Source organism: Haliotis rubra, unplaced genomic scaffold (assembly GCF_003918875.1).
Source record: "Haliotis rubra isolate DU_JTF1 unplaced genomic scaffold, ASM391887v1 Scf831, whole genome shotgun sequence".
NCBI lineage: Eukaryota > Metazoa > Mollusca > Gastropoda > Lepetellida > Haliotidae > Haliotis > Haliotis rubra.
Window position 1 is genome coordinate 424,371 of NW_025767559.1, and position 9,210 is coordinate 433,580.

Consider the following 9,210-nt stretch of genomic DNA (forward strand, 5'->3'; position numbering starts at 1 on the left):
GAAGAGGGTGATTCTTTTTCAACTGTTTATTCCTTTGACATAAAATGTACTTGTCTTTACGCCTGCCAATTTTCAGGTATAATTTCAAACAAGCGGCAAACTTACGTCCGACAGATTGACGGAGGTAGGGTAGCGGCCAGAGAAAAGCTTGCAACTGGGCTGTGCTGGAAATGTATCGGGATGGAATAGATTTCATAGTTTAGACTACAGTCTACCCTTGTGGGGTAGGGGTGGGTTTGGTGATGAGTTATGTGGCCTGCAAACTGTTGCTCAGATCAAGGATAAACGACCCACGCGCATATATTGTATATGAACGTCATCTTTAGCTACCCCACACATATGGCCCCAGACTTAATCGTGTACGAGAGCCGTGCGAGAACAAATATTAATGTGCAGCCTGCAGCAGACACGAGTGGAGATTACATTTGATAAGGAATAGGTACGAACTGTGCATACCGTTTTTCCCAGTTGAGGGTTAGATGAAAACTACATACAGGTGCTAACCCTAACCCTAAACCCCTAACCCCTGATTCTAACCCCTAACCTTAATTCTAACCAGAAACCCTAATCTTTAACCCTAATGCCTAAACCCTAAACCCTAACACCTAATCCGTAAACCGAACACCTAACCCCTAACCCCTAAAGCTAACCCTAACCCTGACATAAACCTCAATACTGATACTTATCTCAATCCCACCCTCACCATAACCCTGACCTGACCTCAACCTAACACTACCCTCAATACATGAATTTGAACATGAACCTAACATGAACCTAACCTGAACCTGAACCTGAACCTAACGTGAACCTGAACCTGAACCTAACCTGAACCTAACCTGAACCTGAACCTGAACCTAACCTGAACCTAACCTGAACCTAACCTGAACCTGAACCTGAACCTAACCTGAACCTAACCTGAACCTGAACCTAACCTGAACCTAACCTGAACCTAACCTGAACCTAACCTGAACCTGAACCTGAACCTAAACCTGAACCTGAACCTGAACCTGAACCTGAACCTAACCTAACCTAACCTGAACCTAACCTGAACCTAACCTAACCTGAACCTGAACCTGAACCTGAACCTGAACCTGAACCTGAACCTGAACCTGAACCTGAACCTGAACCTAACCTGAACCTAACCTGAACCTGAACCTAACCTGAACCTAACCCGAACTTGAACCTGAACCTGAACCTGAACTGAACCTGAACCTAACCTGAACCTGAACCTGAACCTTAACCTGAACCTGAGTGAGTGAGTGAACCTGAACCTGAACCTAACCTGAACCTGAACCTAACCTGAACCTGAGCCTGAACCTGAACCTAACCTGAACCTAACCCTAACACTCAACCACAAAAATGTTGTTAATGCCAACACGTGTTCCATAACTTCCAAAATTGTTTGTGCTCGATTATGAGAAAACATGATCGATTATTTCAGTTAATAAGACCACCACTGTTGATAGCGTGTCAGCATATGTTGCTACCACAAGGCGTGCTGTTAACATGAGGGGTGAAGCCCTGTCTTTAACACGAGGGGTGCAGCGACCCAACATAACTTACTTATGGCGTCTTTCTGGGTACATATAATTCTAACCGCCCATGTGAGAGCCAAAGTCATACGACGGCATTCGGCGGGAGCCTTTTTCTGGTGCTTAGGGCAGTCTATTAGGCATGACATAGTTCCCGTGAAGGATGACACCTGCATGGAACACCTGTATGTGTTTAGACAGGTCATACGTGACACAAACATTGGAACACTGTGCGATTTGATGACGACATGAGCATGTGATTTATAGCAAGTTGATATTCGAGTCGCCTGTCTATATTCCAACTGGTTTCGTCGTGCTAGAGCTATCAGTTCAGAGCGGTATGACACATTCTATTATACGCTGCACATTTTAAGATTTGAGGTTGTTTTTTTCATTTAAGCAATACCATGACCATTTCTTCTTTAATAGCCTGTTCCACCCGGCGTTACACTCGCAATCAACCGAGTCCATCCAATACTCGCTACTAGTGCTGCCGGGGATCCTCCCTGGTCGTGGCTGTGTTTGTCTCTGCGTCTGCGTCTGCGTCTGCGTAAGCGTCTGCGTCTGCATCTGCGTCTGCGTGTCTGTGTTAGTAAGACTGCGACTGTGCAAAAACTGCTTATTATGATTGTTATTAACATTTGATATATCGTGGCTTAAGCTCCGTTACGCATAAGAACAACTATCTGCACATTCATTGGATGGATGGTGACGCGTCAGAACAACTATCTGCACAACTGCTGTTTGTCAGTGTAGGTGGTTGATGAATATGCCCAGTCAGTCAGTAATGTGCTGACTGGACCCAGTAGATTCCGATATAGACTTACCAGAAGTTGGAGTAGAATGGTCACAGCGGTGTCCTCCCAAATGTTAGACGTCCCAAAAGTTAGACGCGTTAAAACAACAGAAGTTATGGTTGGTTGCACTGAGATTCACTACACTGTTACCTTCGTTAATTAATAGACTAGTCCAAATGTACTTATCTAAACTCAAAGAGGAGAGATTATGGATAATGACAACGGATTTATTTGACATACAAAAATACATTAATTCAACAAGATAATTTAAATGATCAATGGATGACTTTGTAATAAGTTTATGTGGCATAAAAACAGATTAAGTTAATATTAACAAGATAATTTGAATGGTCAGTCAAATCATTCAAGATTTAAGACACCCCCGGCCCTCCCCATTTTTAACACACAGTGGACTCACTCTAAACCGACTTCGCTCGGGACGAGTGAAAAAGCTATTAAGGTCGGTTTAGCGGGAGTTTTTAGATACTTATAACAACCACTTAACATGTGATATCACCAATTTATTAATCCACTGAACAAGTAATTATCTGTTTGATTGGCACTTTAGAAGCTGGTGAGTAATTAGCAAGTTACTAACAGTTAATCCTTGGCAGGCCAGTATGTTGATTGCTAAATACACACCATGTTTTGGCTGATGTAATATCTTGTGAAATCACAATGTCTGTTTAGAGAGACAATTTGCAGTAAAATCATGTTTCGGGACCGGATTTGAGAATTAGAATTCGGAATAGAGGGGTGTAGGATTATAGGGTGTTTCTTACGTGACATTATAGGGACGATTAGGGGCCAAATAAATATGTCGGTTTACAGGTATGTCGGATGAGAGGGATGTCGGTATAGGGGGCGTCCACTGTACATGAATATCAGTTTGACCAACTTGTCTCATACCTCATGTTGTGACGATGTGCACTTCGTGTACTTTATGTCGAGTACCAGAGAAATGCAAATTCAGAAGAAAGAACAAATGAGAATGAAAAGGGTTCGTTTAATGCCAGCGACGGGAACGATATAAGATATGAAACATATATTTCACAATAATAACAATTGCTCTTAAATGCTGTCCAGTGCATTTTCCCGAATGACAGGAAGTCTGACCTATACACATTCAGGCTGTAAGCAACAGACGTACAGTGACTGTGGCGCAGCTATAACGGATATGTTTTAAAAATAACATGCCCTAAACATTTCGTCTTTTTCTTCTCAACATTATATTGACGTGAATTTGCATTTATTAATCCAACCTATTGGAGCGAACAACACCGACGGTTCCGGCAACCCGGCTGGCCCAAAATGGTTCTAAACTGGTATTGGTCGTTGACAAGTAGGAGACCTTCTTTGATATTTAGTAGAAATTGTACACCAGATGACAGTGTTTCAAACTGAATACCAGTCATGCGTGTTGTTGACCTGGTGCCAAATATGTTATCAGGATGAGGATGACAGAATCTTATATCTTCCAAAAAACCTGTTGCAAGGGTTTCAATTTGTCCTCTTCAGTGACACAATGTACACAAAACGTAAGCAGATTGTCTAGGTCAACTTGACAGGACATAGGTGATTTCCAATTCACACCAGTGTTAGGGAATGTGAGTGAGTGAGTTAAAATTTTATGTCACATTTGCGACGTTTCAGCGACATCGTGACGACAGAAATTCATAAAGTAAGAATGAATATAAACATACTCTACAAAATCTGTCATCGCTGTCATAAAGCTAGTGTGTAAGTATGTAAAACATTTAAACTATCAATAATGAGGAACACTGTATTAGAAAGGGCTAGAGATCGCTAGCAACCAAAGTTAGGCCACCATACTAGGGGCAGTGGGGACTTCCCTAGCAGGATTTTCACCACCCCTTCAGCTGCTAGTGATTGTACGCAATGTTAGCTAGCTATCTTGAATATACAAATAAACTGCGTTTATAAACGGTGAAAGAAAAGCATGTTGTTTTTATGATGTGGGCTTCCATACCCATTCATGGGGACAGGAGCTTTAAAGTATTTCAATAGGTAACGTGAGACTGCGGGTTGGCTAGCCACAGTATTCCGTAAGATCAACAATGTACGGAAACATTTATACACATTCACAGTAGTAACGATTAAAAAATTAATTGTTAGCATGTGGTCGGGGTCAGCGTGACCCCATACAGCTATAACATTGTCCACTTTTACTTTCCGTGCATAAATCAATATCCTTGGAAATATAGGTATTGTTCGTTATCACATAACATGTATATATTTATATCTGAAGGCGTGTCCCCGAATTAACATACACATGTAGCAATTCCGGCTTCATAGAACAGGTCCAGAAGACACACCGAGGGGCAGCGTCTGTGGTAGTCCGGAGTTAGGTGGCTGAAGGTGTCTCGACGTGACTGATAATCAGTCACTGTTTCTATCAATGTGACTTGTGGACCTTTCTCTGTTCACCAATGTTTCTCCATGTACTGATGCATCTGTTTTATGTTTACCGTATGATCGTGAGCATTTTTGTATGATCTGACATGTAGTGCAATGTTTGCGACTAGAAATATGCGCAAAGATCAACACGATAAAAATATAGTATGAAAGAAAACTACACAAGCCTTTTTGCAGATATTTATCTCGACACAATGCGACATTTGTGAAAATGAACACTATTAAAACAGAAAGTTGTTGAAGCTATCCACCTCAGCTTTTCTGTCATTGTTCGGAAGTATCTGCTTGTAGCGTCTGAACAGGTCATTGTGCTCCAGTTAAGATACCTCTTCATAGTTTTAGGCATCCACATTTCAAGTCAATTTTGTGACACATGGTTATGTTGTGTTTTGCATTGACAGCAGGCTTATGAACAATAGTAACTCAATCAAAATGCATCTTTGAGCAACAATTTTCCCCCACTGGTCATTAAACTATGAAGATAAACTTAAGAAAATAAGAAATGAAATGAATCTATGGTTAGTTCGAACACTCACTCCAATAGGAAGAAATGTAGTACTGAAATCTTTGTTACTTTCTGAATTTAATCATCTATTTTCATCTGTTCCATGACCCCATGATTAAGTCATTAAAAAGTTATTCAGTTTTATATGGAAATCTAAAGCGGATAAGATTAAGAGGGAAACATTATCTCTGCCAACTGAATATGTTGGATTAAGTGCTCCAATTGTGAAGGATATGATTAATGCGCAGAAAATCTCATGGGTAAAATGGTTTTATACCAGAAATTGTAAATGGAAGACACTAGATGATAACTGCATACTAAATCACAACAGACTATGGCTAGCCAACCCCGAATACTTCAGAAAAATTCTTATACCTACCATAAGAAATACTTTTGGGAAAGATGTAGCTCTCGCATATAGCACACATTTAAACAACCAATACAAGACACTAAAGGCAACAGATTTCCTGAAGCAATCTCTTTGGTATAATACCCTATTCAAAGTGGGTAACGAAACGGTTTTATTTAAAAATTGGTACAATGCAGGGATACACTTTGTTTATGATTTGACTAACTCAAATACAGGTGAATTCTATACACATGATGAACTGCAGGAGGTTTTTAACATAAAGGTAAATATCCTTAGATATGAAAGCATGAAATCAACCATTAAAACACGTATGAAGAAATATCACATTGTACACTTAGACCCCTTTCCCACTTTTCCAATAATGCCTTTCAATATATCAAAGCTTCTCAATAACGGCAATGGTACTAGATACTTTTATCTGTCTTTTCTAGAACGAACCTACCAAAATAATATGTACACAAAGGAGTGAGAGAGTCTGTTTGAAAGAAAATATGATAGTGAAATGATAAAAAATATATACATGATGGGAAACAGATGTACTTGAAGTAATAGCCTAAAATGGTTACAGGTGATATAATATTATACCTAAATATAAGTTTTTACATAGAATTGCCATTAAAGAATTTGCTTTGTGCACCTTTTGTTCAAAGGAACCAGAAACAATTTTTCATCTTTTCAGGGAATGTAGCTATGTAAAAGAAATATGGAATGATTTAAATAGTTGGCTTAAAACTGTAGCAGAAGGTAATATTGGATTTAACTCTGAAAGTATCTTACTTTATCCTTAAATGCCATATGTCTTGTAGTTAAACAAGTCATATAGTCCCAAAAGGTAAAGGAAGCAATTGCATGTTTCAAGCACGTACAAAGGGAGATAAGCAGATACCATGAAGCAACAAAATATAGTGCCCTTTCAACATGTACGCTGGACAAGTTTTATGCATTCTGTCATCATTCCATAATCTACTAAGAGAACCAAATATTTTTTTAACTTATATTTAGGATGTGCTGCATTCTGACTCTCTAAAGTATTCCGTGTTATACACTAGTATGATATCTTCTGAACCTATCAAGTTAAGAGACTTGAATATGTAAATCATGTCATGTATATGTCAATATTAGTATTCGTTGATACAAGCAATACAACTGATTACAATATTTTCTGATATTTATTAAGCAATGTCACATGTAATCATATGTAAGCATCTATGTCAACAATCCTTTTCATTGCTACAAGTTATACAATCTGGGTAAGATCTGTGGATATTAAGCTACAAATTAATACAATGAGGTATATTACTTCTATATATGGCGTATATACCTGTATCAATAGCCATTGATATTTATCCTCTCAACAAAATATGGAGAATGTTATGTGTACAACATGTTAAGCATGAAGTGGATATTGATGCTTATATTTTTTGACAATGTGGGATAACGTTGAACATAAAACGTGTTCAACATGTGGTGTAAGTTGATGTTTGTGCTTTTGACAATTATATGGAAAACATTGTATGGATAGGATGTTACAATATGTAAAGGAATATGAAGTTTGTGCTTTCCACGTGCACAATGTTTAGAAAATATTACACATATATATATGTATGCATTTCAATGTCTGGAGGCATCATGTATAAAACATGTAAAGCATGAAGTGGAAATAAATATATATATATATATATATATAAGAAGAAGTTTCTGAAATAATTACACAACACGGATCTTCTCCAACATGTTTCACTTTTATCTTCAGGGAGAAGTGATTACAGTTAAACGGATTATGTTATGACGTCAATTTGTCATGACGTCACAATTTGTCATGACGTTAACTGCTACCTAACAAATTGATCTCAGATTAAAACATCTCATTCCAAATTCGTGTAATCTTATTTCAGGTACTACGAAATACTGAATTTTTACATAATTGTAAATCTGTCAGTACCAGTTTGATGTGTCTGGTCATGAGTTAACTTAACATAATGATTATATATTTATTGTCATTACATGTGTCATTAAAGCGTCTCTGATACATTTCATAATGCAGCATTTATTTCATTCAATGTTTTGAAGTTCATATGATGACATGAAAAATACTACTGTTCCAGCGCATTTTGAGGTTTTAATAGTCTGCGGGAGAGATGAACGAGAAAACGTCAATAAATAGGTGTTTGTTTTTGTAATGATTCCTTCTTTTTTAATTGTGAATCGTTTAACAGCTGGCACACCCTGATCTTCTAGCTCTGCTGCAATGTCCTCCTCTGACATATCAGAGAGACAACGAGCTCTATCTCTGATAATACCAAGGCAAGAGTTTAGTGTCCTGTGCACAGACACAGCAACCTCAATATTGGCAAAGGTCTTGACTGACAAAAGATTGAGAGATTGCTGTTTCCGTGCGCAACTCCACAAGAAGCGAGCCACTACGGAGACGGGTAACATTTTTCACTTCTCCACAGATGCCGGAGATAGCCTCTGAAATAGCAAACGGGGTTAACTTGATGGGGAGAAAATCTGCAGCTTCAATTACAAGGAATCGAGCCCAAGAGTCACTGTTAGAAGAAGTGTTTCCAGTAGAGAGATCTAAATCTTCTAAACGTCTTTTCTTTTCATTTCGAGATGAACCAGAAGCTTGAAGTGCCATGATGAAAGGAAATAGATTCGGCACCCCTGCTCCCCACCCACCATGGAGTGTCAACAAGGACGGTGTCAATATGCACCGGATATCCAAAATGCTGACACCAGGGATACAGGGGTGGTATACGCCAGAGACAACAACACAAATAGATGCATTTGTCTACCAATTCCATGCCCGACTGGTTCGGCCCAAGACAAGAAATTAGAGACATACATCATTTGGAGGTCATTATCACCAGATTGGGCCATGAGCCACCGCCTTCTGGCATAGGACTCTAGGCAAATGTAAATAATAATATAATTTTGAAATGCAACATTCAATATCAACATTATATAAATGTACATGAATATAAATTTGAATGTTGTCCATGCACAGGGCATGGCGTGACCAGCCGATTGGTAGAACCGGGCCAGTTCTACCACCCGTCTAGGTGAAGTAAGGGCCGAAGTGGTGTGTTGGGCAAAGGGAACACGGTTCCAGGATCCTATTGCCCTCAACCACCAGACTCCCGTCCTCCACCGACACAGGGGCGCAACCCACGGCAAACAGGTTGGTGGACCAAATATCCCCCCGGGTTCACAACGGGGGGTCGAAGAGCTCTTGGCGTTACCCAGCACCCACCACGAGGAGGTGGCTCTTCACGGGTGCCCCACAGTAGATAGAATGTACAAATATGTAACCTCAATGACATCCACAGTAGAGAGAATGTATGTACATGTATCCACCATGACATCCACAGTAGAGAGAATGTATATATATATATATGTATCCACCATGACATCCACAGTAGAGAGAATGTATGTATATGTATCCACCATGACATCCACAGTAGAGAGAATGTATGTATATATGTATCCACCATGACATCCACAGTAGAGAGAATGTATGTATATGTATCCACCATGACATCCACAGTAGAGAGAATGTATATATAT